Source organism: Lathyrus oleraceus, chromosome 3 (genome assembly GCF_024323335.1).
Source record: "Lathyrus oleraceus cultivar Zhongwan6 chromosome 3, CAAS_Psat_ZW6_1.0, whole genome shotgun sequence".
Taxonomy (NCBI): Eukaryota; Viridiplantae; Streptophyta; class Magnoliopsida; order Fabales; family Fabaceae; genus Lathyrus; species Lathyrus oleraceus.
This window is the reverse complement of record NC_066581.1, coordinates 159,868,137-159,883,656: the sequence shown is the minus strand read 5'-3', so window position 1 is coordinate 159,883,656 and position 15,520 is coordinate 159,868,137. Positions and strand designations below refer to the sequence as shown.

At 33.5% G+C, this 15,520-nt stretch overlaps 1 long non-coding RNA gene and 1 other non-coding gene across 2 annotated transcripts; both read left to right on the top strand.

The window, feature by feature from the left end:
* Positions 1 to 4,789: 4,789 nt before the first annotated feature.
* LOC127133142 (small nucleolar RNA R71) lies at positions 4,790 to 4,896 on the top strand. The gene has a single exon (XR_007807135.1). It is a non-coding gene; the product is annotated as a small nucleolar RNA R71 (small nucleolar RNA).
* A 3,074-nt stretch (positions 4,897 to 7,970) lies between these two features.
* Positions 7,971 to 9,759, top strand: LOC127125987 (uncharacterized). The gene is made up of 2 exons (XR_007804864.1): positions 7,971 to 9,101; positions 9,515 to 9,759. It is a non-coding gene; the product is annotated as an uncharacterized LOC127125987 (long non-coding RNA).
* Positions 9,760 to 15,520: the final 5,761 nt, after the last annotated feature.

Here is a 15,520-nt window from a genome sequence, read left to right as displayed (position 1 = left end):
CTTTGTTTAAATGTCGCAAGCTCGACAAAGAAACTATCAAATATAATTTATAAATACTGGAGGCATTTCGTCTAAATGTAGGATTTGCGAATCTTCATTGGTTTCCGTACAGTGATAGTGTTTTAGACGTTGCCCGTTTACGGTGAACGGTTCTGTGGATTTGCCTTTAATTTCTACCGCTCCACTGGGAAAGACGTTAGTGATATGAAAAGGACCTGACCATCTGGATCGTAGTTTTCCCGGAAATAACTTTAGTCTAGAGTTAAATAAAAGGACTGCATCGCCTTGCTGGAAGATTTTCCTTGATATACGCTTGTCATGCCATTGTTTTGTTCTTTCTTTGTAGATTCTGGCATTTTCATAGGCGTCTCTTCTGAGTTCCTCTAATTCGTTTATGTCAAGGATTCTCTTGGCGGCCTTATAGTTTAGGTTCATATTTCTAATAGCCCAATAGGCTTTATGTTCTAATTCTACCGGGAGGTGGCAGGATTTTCCATAAATGAGCTTAAATGGGGTCGTCCCTATGGGGGTTTTATAAGCAGTTCGATACGCTCATAAAGCTTCTGGTAATTTTAATGACCAATCTTTCCTTGAAGTGGCGACTGTTTTTTCTAATATTTGTTTAATCTCTCTGTTGGACACTTCCACTTGCCCACTGGTCTGAGGGTGGTAAGGTGTCGCTACTCTATGCCTTACGCCATACTTAAACAGTAGTTTTTCGAGTACCTTGGATATGAAATGTGATCCACCATCACTGACTACTATTCTTGGGATGCCAAATCTCGGAAATATTATATCCTTAAAGAGTCTAGTTACTACTCGGGTGTCATTTGTTGGAGAAGCTATAGCTTCGATCCATTTTGAAACGTAGTCTACCGCCACGAGTATGTATTTGTTACCGAAAGAGGATGGAAAAGGTCCCATGAAGTCTATTCCCCACACGTCGAAAATCTCTACTTCCAAAATACCTTTTTGTGGCATCTCGTCACGTCTAGATATGTTTCCTGTGCGTTGACATCTGTCACATTCCTTAATAGCCGCATGTACGTCCTTCCATATATTTGGCCAATAAAAGCCGGATTGTAGGATTTTAGAGCAGGTCTTGGATGTACTTGCGTGTCCACCATAAGGAGCGGAGTGGCGGTGTTGGATTATATTTTCTACCTCTTCTTCGGGTATACATCGACGGAAAATACCATCGGGGCCTCTTTTGAAAAGTAAGGGATCATCCCAGTAATAATGTTTTATGTCATAGAAGAATCGTTTCTTCTGCTGGTAGGATAGAGTAGGTGGAACTATTCCGGCGGCTAAATAGTTGACGAGATCAGCGTACCATGGTGTAACAGATATAGCTAAGGTGGTCTCTACTTGCTTGTCAGAGTTATTCTCTTCCAAAGTAGCTATAAGTTTATCGTACGAGAAATCATCATTAATTGATGTTCTTTCCGGTTCAAGGTTCTCAAGTCTAGAGAGGTGGTCTGCTACTACGTTTTCAGTTCCTTTCTTGTCTTTGATTTCCAAATCGAACTCTTGTAGCAACAAGATCCATCTTAGGAGTCTAGGTTTAGCATCCTTTTTTGTTAAGAGGTATTTGATAGCAGCGTGGTCAGTGTAAACTATTATTTTGGCCCCGACCAAGTAAGAACGAAATTTATCTAGCGCAAACACAACTGCTAGGAGTTCTTTCTCGGTTGTGGCGTAATTCATCTGTGCTTCATCTAGAGTTCTACTTGCATAATATATAACGTGAAGCTTTTTATCCTTTCGTTGTCCTAAAACAGCACCTACAGCGTAATCGCTGGCATCGCACATTATTTCGAATGGTTCATTCCAGTCGGGTGTCTGCATTATGGGTGCGGAGATCAATGCTTGCTTAAGCGTTTGAAATGCTTCTAAACAGTTATTGTCGAATATGAATTCAGCATCTTTCATCAATAGTCCGGTTAAAGGTTTAGTTATTTTAGAGAAGTCTTTGATGAATCGTCGGTAAAAACCGGCGTGTCCTAAGAAGCTTCGTACTTCTCTCACGGTTTTAGGGGGTTGAAGGTTTTCGAATACCTCTATTTTGGCTTTGTCTACTTCAATTCCTCTATTTGATATAATGTGTCCTAAAACAATTCCTTCTTGTACCATAAAGTGGCATTTCTCCCAGTTAAGTACTAAGTTTACTTTTACACATCGCTCAAGAACTCTTTCTAGGTTCTCAAGGCATTCTTCAAAACTTTGTCCGCATACGGAAAAGTCATCCATAAATACTTCCATGATGTTTTCGAGAAAATCGGCGAAAATTGCCATCATGCATCTTTGAAAGGTTGCAGGAGCATTACACAAGCCAAACGGCATTCGTCTATAAGCGAAGGTACCAAAAGGGCATGTGAACGTTGTCTTTTCTTGGTCATCAGGATGAATTGGTATTTGAAAGAAGCCTGAATAACCGTCTAGATAACAAAAATGTGAATGTTTTGCCAATCGCTCTAGCATCTAGTCAATGAATGGTAAAGGGAAATGATCTTTTCGGGTTGCTTTGTTTAGTTTCCTATAGTCAATGCACATTCTCCATCCCGATTCGATTCGTTTGGTTATAGTTTCCCCTTTTTCGTTTTCAATAACGGTTATGCCTCCTTTCTTTGGTACTACATGTACAGGACTAACCCATTTGCTATCAGATATAGGATATATAATACCTGCCTCTAATAACTTGGTTATTTCCTCCTTCACTACCTCACTCAGGATCAGATTTAGTCTCCTCTGGTGTTCTCTAGAAGTTTTACAGTCTTCTTCTAGCATGATGCGGTGCATACAAATAGAAGGACTTATTCCTTTAAGATCGGTGATGTTGTAACCTAGTGCGGTCGGATACTTTCTTAAGATATGTAGGAGTTTTTCTATTTCGAGTCTTCCTAGGTCTGCATTAACTATCACGGGTCGTTCAAGTTCTAAGTCTAGGAATTCATATCTCAGATTTTTGGGAAGTGTTTTCAGATCTAGGGTTGGTTTCTTAAGACACTGCGTAGGGTCCGGTGTTATTGCTAAACATTGGTTAAGTTTGTCTTCTACAAGATAGTCGGATGATTTGTCCTTTTCTAACTCTGTTTCTTTTATGCATTCATCGATGATATCCATGAAGTAACATGTATCTTCTATTGCAGGTGCTTTCAAAAATTGGGAAAGAATGAACTCAATTTTCTCTTCTCCTACTTCGAAGGTGAGTCGTCCTCATTTTACGTCTATGATTGCACCGGCAGTTGCTAAGAACGGTCTTCCCAGTATAATGGGTGTAATATCATCTTCTCTAATATCCATAATTGTAAAATCAGTTGGGATGTAGAATTGACCTATGCGTACGGGAACGTTTTCAAGAATTCCTACAGGGTATCTAACAGAACGATCTGCTAGTTGCACAGACATTTTGGTTGGTCTTAATTCTTCCATTTCCAGTTTCTTGCATATGGATAAAGGCATAACACTAATTCCGGCTCCTAAATCTCATAAGGCTTTGTCGATGACAAATTTTCCTATGTGACAGGGTATAGAGAAACTACCCGGATCCTTGAGTTTAGGAGGCATGTTCTGGATTATAGCGCTACATTCGGCAGGGAGTGTAACGGTTTCGCTATCTTCAAGTTTCCTTTTATTAGAAAGAATTTCTTTTAAGAACTTGGCGTATGAGGGCATCTGCGTAATAGCTTCTGTAAACGGGATTGTAACGTTTAATTGTTTAAGGAGGTCAACAAATTTTTTAAATTGGCCCGCATCTTTGGTTTTAACAAGCCTTTGAGGGTAAGGGACAGGTGGTTTATAAGGTGGTGGAGGTACATAAGGTTCCTTCTTTTCTACGGTTTCCTTATTACTCTCTTCCTTTTCCTTAGGTCTATTTTCTTCCTCAGTTGACTTTTTAGGGTTTTGGTTTCCTATCCTTGGATCAGATGGTCCTTCCACTTCCGTTCCACTTCTTAATATGATTGCATGAGCGTGGCTTCTCGGGTTAGGTTGGGGCTGTCCAGGAAATGTACCAGTTGGGGCAGCAGTAGGCGCTTGTTGTTGAGCTACTTGTGATATTTGTGTTTCCAGCATTTTGTTATGGGTAGCCAGGGCATCCACTTTACTTGTTAGTTGTTTAATTTGTTCGCCAGTGTGTACATTCTGGTTTAAGAAATCTTTATTGGTTTGTTGTTGAGAAGCTATAAAGTTTTCCATCATGATTTCCAAGTTGGATTTCCTAGGGGCGTTATTGTTGTGTGTAGATGGGTTCGGTTTCTGATATCCCGGAGGTATAGCTGGGGCTTGATTTGGAGACTGTCCAGGTGCGTACAAAGCATTATTACTCTTATATGAAAAGTTTGGATGGTTCTTCCAATTTGAGTTATAGGTATGCGAGTAGGGGCTTCCTTGAGCATAGTTTACTTGTTCTGCTTGGATTCCTGTTAAGAGTTGACAATCTGTAGGAGTGTGACCTTGGATTCCGCAGACTTCGCAATTCTGAGTTATAGCAACCACGGCGGTTGGAGGTGATACATTTAAACTTTCAATTTTCTGGACCAGAGCATCCACTTTTGCATTAACATGATCAAGGTTACTTATCTCGTACATGCCGGTTTTCGTTTGAGGTTTTTCCACCATTGTTCGTTCGGTTCCCCACTGATAGTGGTTTTGGGCCATGCTTTCGATAAGCTGGTAAGCATCAGCATAAGGTTTGTTCATTAGTGCACCACCTGCAGCGGCGTCTATTGTTAACCTTGTGTTGTACAAGAGACCATTATAGAATGTGTGAATTACTAACCAGTCTTCTAAACCATGGTGTGGGCAAAGTCTCATCATGTCTTTGTATCTTTCCCATGCTTCGAAAAGAGACTCGTTATCTTTCTGTTTAAATCCATTTATCTGGGCTCTTAACATAGCTGTTTTGCTTGGCGAAAAATATCGGGCAAGAAAAACTTTCTTCAACTCGTTCCAAGTGGTGACAGAGTTGGAAGGGAGAGACTGAAGCCATCTTCTAGCGCTATCTCTTAATGAGAAAGGAAAAAGATGAAGTCGAATTGCCCATGAAGTGACACCATTAGCTTTAACAGTATCAGCGTATTGGACAAATACGGATAAATGAAGGTTTGGATCCTCGGTAGGATTTCCAGAGAATTAGTTCTGTTGTACTGCCTGCAACAGCGAAGGTTTAAGTTCGAAGTTGTTTGCTTCGATTGCTGGCGGAGCAATACTTGAATGCGGCTCATCTTGTGATGGAGCGGCGTAATCTCGAAGAGCACGAGCTGGTTCTGCCATCTCGGGTATCGAAGGAAAAATGTTTTTGAAATCAGGAAGTTCGACAAGAGGGAGATTGTTTGCAGCACGATATTCCCGAATTCGTCGTAAGACTCGGAGATATAGTTCGATATCGTTGATTCGTAAATAGAACGGCTCGCCTTGTGAGCGAGTGTGTGGCATACAAATCGACGATAGAAAGAAAAGAAAAAGAAACCTTAGTCTCTACAGCATAACGGAAGAGTTACGATATCGACTAAATAAAAGTCCCCGGCAACGGCGCCAAAAACTTGATCGCTTCGACTTTATGAGTCGAAATTGGGGTACAAACTGCAAGTGCACAGTTCTATCGCGTAGTTTTAAAAGATATCGATCCCACAGGGACTTATGAATCGATATACCGTTATCTAAGGTTACTTCGTAAAGCTAAGGTGGATAATGTTTGATTGTTTGGGGAAAAGCTAAAACTAAAAATAGGATCTAAATTAAATATCAAATAAACGGATATCGGTATGTAGTTCGTCGTAATTAGGGAATCAATTCTTTGTTGGTTTCTTGTTTTTAAAATAAATCATTTCAGTTGACTTCATTGATTAAAAGTTCTATCTCAAACTCTCGCTCTGTTGAATAAACCATGATTTTATGTTAACGTAGCTGTCACTTATAATTAAGTCAAAAACCATTTTTTGAAAGCAATAAAGTCCGTAGAAACTCTTTTTAAGAAAACACTAACCGTTTAAACACCCTTATCTCAAACTCTCGCTCTGTTGATTTAGGTTATATAATTAAATTCGAATGCTTAACTCTCGTCCTCACATTCAATCTTTAAAAATACTTTTTGGAAAAGATTAGAATTTAATTAACTCTAAAAATTGCTCTCGCCCTGATCTAGAATTAATGTCCAATTTACACTGTCCAGTTAAAACCTCAAACTTTCGCTCTATTGATTTTAACCTCTTTATGTCCTTTACTCTCGTATAAAAACTTTGTTATTAAACCTGTAAACTGAGACTGTAAAAAGAGTGATTTTAATTTTAAATTTAATTAAACCGACTTAGTTTTGATTCCTTATTCCGCTTACTTTACATACCGATATCTAGGCGAATTAGCCAGACATGCTAAACGAACTTAAATAATTATCATGCATAAACAGACTCATCTCAAGCAAATAATATAAATAAATAATAAAACAAAACATTAAACAATAATTAAAGAACCTGAATAATTTAAATAGTAGTCTTGAACACTCCACCACAAGCCGGTAGGATTTGCTCTTGAATTCTTCAATCAAACAACAAATTAAAACGAAGGAATAAAAAAACTAGATTCTAACGTAAGGTTAGATCCGGTAAAAAGGTACACAATAGTTTCCGGTGTAGAAACTATTATGTGAAAATTAATTAAGTGCTAGAGAGGAAAATAGAGTTGCAAGAGAAAAACAATAAAAATTTGCAAAAGGTAGTATGTAAAAGGTATGCTTAAACTGCTGAAGAAAAGAAAATTGGGAACTGTCGAAATCTGGAAAAAGCGTGGAACCTCTGTAGGGTTTGCAAAGTTGCTATTTATATTGATGCTTTCCGTAACGGTTTTCAAAGCAGTCCGCGTCAAGGGGTCTTCACGTAACGGATGCATAGCCGTGGAAATAGGATTCAGCGTGTATATAGGACTCAACGTCTCTGAAGGCAGAAATGTAGGGGGATGGTGTGACATCCGTCACACCATGTGTGACGCTCGTCACATAAGTGTATGCAGCGTGACGTTCGTCACAGCATCTGTGGCACTCGTCACAGGCACAACGCCTGTGTCTTCTTTGGGTTGGGCTTGGCTTTTGCTATTTGTTTCTTTTCATTCCTTTTTGCACCTCCTTTTCTTCCTTTTTTACTTGTGCTTCAAATAAGACACCTGAGACAAATAGAAAGGAAATACCGCGTAATATCTAATAAAATGCAGTAAATTGAAATAAATAATAATATAATTTAATTGAATTAAGTCCTAAAATATGATATAATTTCATGTTATCAGGTCTAAAAGGTGATTTGAATTTATATGATTGCGGTTTTAATTGGATGACGAAAACTCGATCAATATGGCGTACGATAATTATTCGAATAATCGGAAGATAATGAGGCGAATGCCTCCTATCCTTTTATTATCTGAAATTTGGAATTAAAAGGATTTAGAATTTATAGTTGATTTAGAAAATGTGATTTTGAATGTGTATGGTTAAGGTTTAATCGGGTGACAAGAATTCAAGCAATATGGCGTGCGCCAATCATTCGAATACTTGAGAAATAGTGAAGCGAATGCTTATTATGTTCTTTTTCATCCAAAGTTTAAGTTATAAAAGAATGTTCTTAGAAATTGTATCGATTTGAAAAATGATTTGTGAAAAGGGCTAATTGTAATTTATTGAATGCAAATGAATAGAATTTTATCAAATCGATTATAAGAAAATAGAAAATAAAAGTAATTTTCAGAAATCAATTTAAGTTGATTATTATTTTTAGAACCTCATAATTATTAGAATATCTAGTTACAATAAAACTAATAATATACAAGTAAATTTAGTCATTAATGTGAATATGTGATAATATTTTAAAAGCTATTAAATATTCAATGTGATAAATTAACATTCACGGTAAGAAATAATTATCAAATTAATTTTTATAGTAACTACAATATCATGAGAAATGAGTTTAGAAACCAAAGAGATGTTTGTTGAATACTATCTTAGGCATAATAATGCTATGATATGAATTAAACTTTCATACTTCTTTTGAATACTGCTATATGATTTCGGAAAGAGAAAATCAGGAAAAAAAATTGAAGTGACTTATCACATAAAAATAGAAGAGGAGCAGACTATTCCTAGGTAGGTGTAAGCCAAAATAAATGCTAATAATGATGAAAAATTAAAAAGTAGATTAAATCATACAATCACATTGGGACCGCATGTCTTCTGCGTATGGAAAGGGATAATCTACCTACTCTGCTCAAAAATCCAAAACAACTCAATTCTCTCTCATCTTAATTTTCGGAAATGACAGTAATAGTAATAAATGAATTAAATTGCTTTGACTGAGATAATATTCAGCACTTAAGAGCCTCTCTTCTCAAAACCGAAATATTCGGTCCAATCATCCTACCTCCTTTCTCTTCGATTTTATTTTTAAAAAAAGAAATGTTTTGATTTAAATATTAATTGATATGAAACTGAAAATGGCCAGAATAAATGATAGTAGGAATAAATTCTTTTCCCAAAAATCTCGCATATTTACTCTCCTTTTTTTCCAGATTGGTTCTCTCACTCAGTTCTCTTTCTCTCCAGTCTAACACAATGACCCCCTTTTCTCACCTCTGTTTCTTTCACTCTCAAACACAACATAACATGAAGATACAATCCGATTTTTGTTCTGAATCCAAATTCCCTTATTGATTCTAACACAGAATCATTCAAATACAATAGATCTACACAAATTTGACTAAATCTTAACCAACCTAAAACAGCAAAACTTCAGATGATTCAAGGCAATATAGTGAATATTAAGACGAGGTAACACACATGCGATGAAATACATGTATAGTGGGGAAAATGAGATGAAACAAAGCTCGTCGGAAAACGAAGTTTCCGGCAAGGTTACCGGCAGTGAGATCTGACCTTGAGGTATGTTGCTTCCGTTCTGTTTTCTGGAGTCCTATTCTTCTTCTAACTTCTTTGAATCGGTTTGTCTTGGTTTGACTGTGGCTTAGTTCAGTTTTCTCAAAGTTCTAATGATGAACTCTGAGTAAACTTTGGGAGTATTTGAGCTTTGGTGATTGGGTGTGAGTGAAATTCCAGCAGAGTAACGGTGCGTGATCAGATGTTTTATGAAATATTGTTATGTTGTTCGTGATGTTTATGCTGTTGTTCTTTAGGCTTTTTTTGAGAAAAAGTTGTTTTTTTTATTGTTGTTTGTGGTTTTGGCTTTTTTTGAAAAGAAATCTCTTACTGTCTGTTCTTATTAACCTCTCATGAATCATTTTTTAAGAAAAGAAAAGTCTTAAGAAAATCCTTCCTTTCTTGAATTTCCCATCCCAGATTATGTGGGATTTCATCTCTGTTAATTTGTTCTGTTTTAAGCTAATATTAAAAGTGCTTTTTGGATGTTTAGGTTAACCTTATGGATAAAGCTTTAATCTGAGTGATTTATTTTGTTGTTTTGCAATTTCTTAAGCGCTTCTAAAAAGTGCTTTTAAAATAAGCTATTTTTGTTCTCCGTAGATTACAACTCTGAAATGACCTGCTGGAATGGAAGGTGGCCGCTCCAAGCATCAAGACAACATGTTTTCATGACTAAGTCCAAAGTGATTTCACCCTAATTGCTTGGTTTTGGTTATTAGGAACCTATTTCCATCTGTAGCAATTTTTCACTATAATTACTTAGTTTAGTTTTTTTTAGACAAAATGTGTGTTGGATTATTTGGGACTTATTGAATTAAATTTTAATTATGTAATTACCTTTTTAATCTTTCAAAATTTAACTCAATATTTATTTATGCTAATCAATTTCAATTTTTAAAAACAACAAATTTCTAACTTAAGTATAATGACTTAATTTTAAAAACAACATATTTCTAACTTAAGTAAAATGACTTAATTTTAAAAACAACATATTTCTAACTTAAGTATAATGACTTAATTTTAAAAACAACATATTTCTAACTTAAACACAAAAACTAAGTATAGTAATTTAATTTTAAAAAAAACAATTCTAATTTAAACACAAAATCTAAATGTGGGACTTTTAATTTTAAAAAAAAACAGCACAATTCTATTTTACATACAAAAATCTAAACATGGGACTTTTAATTAAAAAAATACAATTCTATTTTAAATACAAAAATCTAAACATGGGACTTTTAATTTAAAAAACAACACAATTCTATTTTAAATACAAAAATCTAAATATGAGACTTTTAATTTAAAAAAAAAACACATACATGTTTCTAAAAAATGCAAATTTAATTTGGGAACTCATGAAGAACTTAAAACTTGGTATAAATATTTGGGACGTGTAAATGGATTAGTAAATAGTGATCATAGAAATAATAACATGGCTCTTGATACTTACTAATAAAAAAATAAGTTTTTGATTAGTAATGTAAAAAGATTCAAACCATATTTTAGATTATGGATACACTTATGCAAATAGGCCTTTGAAACAAAGAGATCTCATGGGTAAACCACAAATGGCCGGACAAAATTGGGGTATGACACCAAGCATCACCGTATACCCATTTCCATAACCTGGATTATCTTTCTAAGTTATTAATCAAGTTATTCTCCTAGGTTTCCTCACTCATCTTTGTAAGGTTTTTAATCATGTTATTTCACAATCAAACATCCAAACAATTCATGGCATGCACATTAGCATAGCAAATATCATACATGAAACATACATAGTGGCATGACATGTCACAATAAACCCTTGGCATATCCGACTCACGACATACTCATAAGTATCTTAGGTTATTCAAGCCGTCATACACAAACAAGTTAGACATAATCAAGCATACAATCATGACTATCCTCTACCAAGCATTATTTGTTAGTTCACGGTCTCTCATCACCATGCAACATCTCATTAGATTAGACTTTCAAAGCTTCAAGTCTCATATCAACCGGGTTCACGATTCTTGAGTTATGGTGGAAACAAGAACCACGTATTTTAACCTAACTAATATTCTAGGTTAAACCCATCCAATCTCATGTAAATTGACCGATTAATATTAAATTAATGCATAGACATCATGGTATAAGTCATAATACATCTAAGGTGGTTTATAAACATGAAATAAGTGGTTTTAGGCAAAACAAGGTTGAACCAATCGATTGAGCTGGGAGCCCATCGATTGCATGAGGTTTCTGTCAAGTATTTTTCACAAAATTGGCAGGACCAATCGATTGAGCACTGTAGCCAATCGATTCACATCAATAAAAAGTCAGTTTTTTCTTCACACAATTGTGAACCAATCGATTGGTTCTGCAACCTTTCTGCAAACAATCGTTTGACACCTGCATAATCTTCAAAAATACTCCTTCTAAACACTCTCTTTTCCAATTTCAACCAATCATATCCATACCAAAACATATATCATTATAAATTCATGCTAAAACACATAAAATCACGCAATTAAGATAATAATGACACCAACTAACATAATATCAAGAACAACATGAAGCAACAAGAACATGTTATTATCAACAACCACAATATCATAACAACCTAGTTTCCCTTCATGAAATTCTTCCCTTCCCCAAGGTTAAATCTATCTAAGAACTCACCTTGAAGATGAAGATGATGGAAAGGATTTGGTTTGATTGTTGATATTTTTCATTCTTCTTCAAGACTTCCTCTTCCTCCAAGTTTCCTCTTCTTTCTTTCTCTTCTTCTTTTCCCCCTTCTTTCTGATATCTATATCTCTCTTACCTACTATTCCTTTTTGTCTTCATTATTATCCACTTCTTCTTTCTTTTCATTCACCACCTTACAATATACATACATAATATATAATTATAATATATAATATCAAGTAGTAATAAGAATATCTCAATTGATATCTTATCTTTCAGTACTAATTGACCAATTATTAATGTTAACAAAAATGTCATCTCTTATACTTATTAATATTGGTCTGTCTCTTTTATTAATAATTAATCTCTTTAGAGTTCACTAGATACTCTATTGGTCCCAACTAACAACATTTTGAGCATGTAGGAGCTCTAATTGTTCCAACTGACAAGAGATAGAGTACATAGGAACTCAATTGGTTTCAACTAAAAACTAATTGAGCATTTAAGGGAATATGGGATACTACATTGGATCCCTTCATTTCAAATCACATAAAATTATATTATTCAACCAAATAATTACCAACTACTCTATATACTTTAATTTTCCATTCTTGAATCAGATTAAAACACATAAAGCGATAATAAATTACATCAACAAATACATAGATACATTACTTACCAATCAAAACTATTTATAACACTCGCCTCTTCCATTTTCTTGGAATTTTTTTTGTTTTCTTTTTTTTTCAACTCTTTGCGACATTCAACAAAAAAAGAAAATAATTAGAAAAAAATATAAGCATTACGTAATAGTAAAATGTACTCATAGTTGAAGGTTTTTCTTGTAGCAGAAGATGGTTGAAATTCACAGTTCACAGTCAACTCTTCAACCATGTCTTCCTCTTTTCTTATTTCTTGATAACTATAGAATTTTTCCATTTCCTTCTCACTATTCTTCCATTTTCTTTTCCGTTTCTGAATCTTAATCATTGGGTGACAAAGAGGGAGGCACCATTTTTTATTTTTTGTCCTTGTGGTGTGAGAAAGAGGGAGATACATAATTTCAAAATGAGAGAGTTTCAAAGAGAGGGAGATACGTGATTTGAGAGTGATGTATGGAATATATAATAAGATTTAGTTCTTTTAAGAATTAGTTGCGGTTTAAGGCTTCTTAGTTACGTATGAATTAGTAGTTTCTAATAATAACTTTATGAAAATAAATTAAAAATTATAGTTAAACAATTCTAAATGTTTCTCATTTTGTTTACATGATGGCACGATGAAATAACATAATAAAACCACAATGAATCTTATTCATTGAGTCCATTCATTTCAAATCACATAAAATTATATTAATCAACCAAACAATTACAACTACTTTCTATACTTTAATTTTACATTCTTGAATCAGATTAAAATATATATATAGTGATAATAAACTATATCAAGAAATCCATAGATACATTACTTACCAATCAAAAGTATTTATAACACCTGCCTCTCACATTTGGATTTTTTCTTCTTTTTCAACTTTTTGCTACGTAAAACAAAAAAAACAAAAACAAAAATAGAAGCATTACATATTAGTAAAATATATCTTATAAATGCTTGAAGGTTTTTCTTATAACAAAAGATTATTGAAATTCGTATTTCATAGTGAAGTTTTCAACCCTCCTTTGCTTTTATCTTATTTCTTGCAAAATATGCAATTTTTCCATTTTTTTCTCATTATTCTTCCCTTTCTTTTCTGTCTCTGAATCTTACTCATTGAGTCCCTTCATTTCAAATCACATAAAGTTATATTAATCCATCAAACAATTACCAACTACTCTTTATACTTTAATTTTCTATTCTTGAATCAGATTAAAACACATATAGTGATAATAAACTACATCAAAAAATACATAGATACATTACTTATCAATCAAAAGTATTTATAACACATGCCTCTTCCATTTTCTTTAAATTTTTCTTCTTTTTCTTTTTTTACAAATCATTGCTACATTCAACAAAAAAAAGAAAACAATTAGAAACAAGATAGAAGCATTGCGTAATAGTAAAATATATCTTATAAATACCTGAATGATTTTCTTATAGCAAAAGATTGTTGAAATTTGCATGTCACAATCATGGTTTCAACCCTCTTTTCCTTTTTTCTTATTTCTGGCAAAATATGGATTTTTTCCATTTTCTCTCTCATTATTCTTCCCTTTTCTTTTTTGTTTCTGAATCTTACTCATCGGGTCCCTTCATTTCAAATTACATAAAATTAAATTAATCAACCAAACAATTACCAACTAGTCTCTATACTTTAATTTTCCAATCTTGAAATAGATTAAAACACATATAGTGATGATAAACTACACCAAAGAAATACATAGATACATTACTTACGAATCAAAAGTATTTATAACATCTGCATCTTCCGTTTTCTTAAAAATTTTCTTTTGTTCCTTTTTTATTCCAACTCTTTGCTACATTCAACCAAAAAAAGAAAATAATTAGAAATAAAATATAAGCATTAGGTAATTGTAAAACATATCTTATACATACCTGAAGGTTTTTCTTGTAGCAGAAGATTGTTGAAATCCATAGTTCACAGTCATGTTTTCAACCCACTTTTCTTATTTCTTGCAAAATATGTAATTTTTCCATTTTCTCTCATTATTCTTCCCTTTTCTTTTCCAAATCTGAAACATACTCATTCGGTCCCTTGATTTCAAATCACATAAAATTATATTAATCAACCAAATAATTACCAACTACACTCTATACTTTAATTTTCCATTCTTGAATAAGATTGAAACACAGACAATAATAATAAACTACATCAACTAATATTACTTACCAATCAAAAGTTTTTATAACACCCACCTCTTCCATTTTCTTTGAATTTTTCTTCTTTTTTTTTCAACTCTTTGCCACATTCAACAAAAAAAAAGAAAATAATTAAAACCAAAATATAAGTATTACGTAATAGTAAAATATATCTTATACATATCTGAAGGTTTTTCTTGTAGCAAAAGATTGTTAAAATTCGCAGTTCACAGTCAAGTTTTCAACCCTCTTTTCCTCTTTTCTTATTTCTTGCAAAATATGGATTTTTTTCTCCATTTTTTCTCATTATTCTTCCATTTTCCTTCCGTTTTTGAATCTTACTCATTGGGTACCTTCATTTCAAATCACATATAATTATATTAATCAACCAAATAATTAGCAACTACTCTCTATACTTTAATTTTCCATTCTTGAATCAGATTAAAACACATATAGTGATAATAAACTACACCAAGAAATACATAGATACATTTACGTACCAATCAAAACTATTTATAACACTTGTTTCTTCCATTTTCTTGGAATTTTTCTACTTTTCCTTTTTTTTCCAACTCTTTGTGACATTCAACAAAAAAAGAAAATAATTAGAAAAAAATATGAGCATTACGTAATAGTAAAATGTACTCATACCTAAAGGTTATTTTTATAGCAGAAGATTGTTAAAATTCGCAGCTCACAGTCATCCTTTCAACAATGTCTTCCTCTTTTCTTTTTTCTTCATAAATATAGATTTTTTTCCATTTCCTTCTCACTATTCTTCCCTTCTCTTTTCCGTTTCTGAATCTTACTCATTGGGTGACAAAGAGAGAGGCACCATTTCTGATTTTTTGTCATTGTGGTGTGAGAAAGAGGGAGATACATAATTTCAAAATGAGAGAGTTTCAAAGAGAGATACACGATTTAAGAGTGATGTATGGATTATATAATGAGATTTAGTTCTTTTAGGATTAGTTACGGTGTAATGAATCTCAGTTACGTATGAATTTGTAGTTTCTAATAATAACTTTATGAAAATAAATTAAAATTATAGTTAAACAATTCGAAATGTTTCTCATTTTGTTTACATGATGGCATGGTGAAATAACATAATAAAAC